We start from the raw sequence: 429 nt of genomic DNA on the forward strand, positions 1-429 counted from the left end.
ACCAGAGAAAACCCACACATGCACAGAGATAACATGCAAACTCCACCCAGAAATGCTGGGAGGTGAACCTGCAACTATCAGCTATAACTGTTGTGCTGCTCATCTGTGAATTCAATAATTAGCTCTTGGGGTAGGGGGGCTTTGAGTTGTTATAATCATCCTAAAGTCATTTTACAAAAATACAGTCAAACTGTTTTCTCAGATTTATTGATTTATGTGATAGCTTTATAATAAACGATGGTTTCCATTTTTATATCAGTATTTGATTCAAGTCAGATCAAAGAAATGAATATAACAAATGTATTTTAAGTCATGCTGTACGGTGCCTCAGTTGGTAAGTTGTTGCCTCTCAGTGAGAAAGTCACGAGTTCGAATCCAGGCCGGGGGCCTTTCTGGGTGGAGTTTGCATGTTCTCTCCGTGCATGCGTG

Source organism: Nematolebias whitei, chromosome 11 (genome assembly GCF_014905685.2).
Source record: "Nematolebias whitei isolate Nwh7 chromosome 11, NemWhi1, whole genome shotgun sequence".
NCBI classification, from domain to species: domain Eukaryota; kingdom Metazoa; phylum Chordata; class Actinopteri; order Cyprinodontiformes; family Rivulidae; genus Nematolebias; species Nematolebias whitei.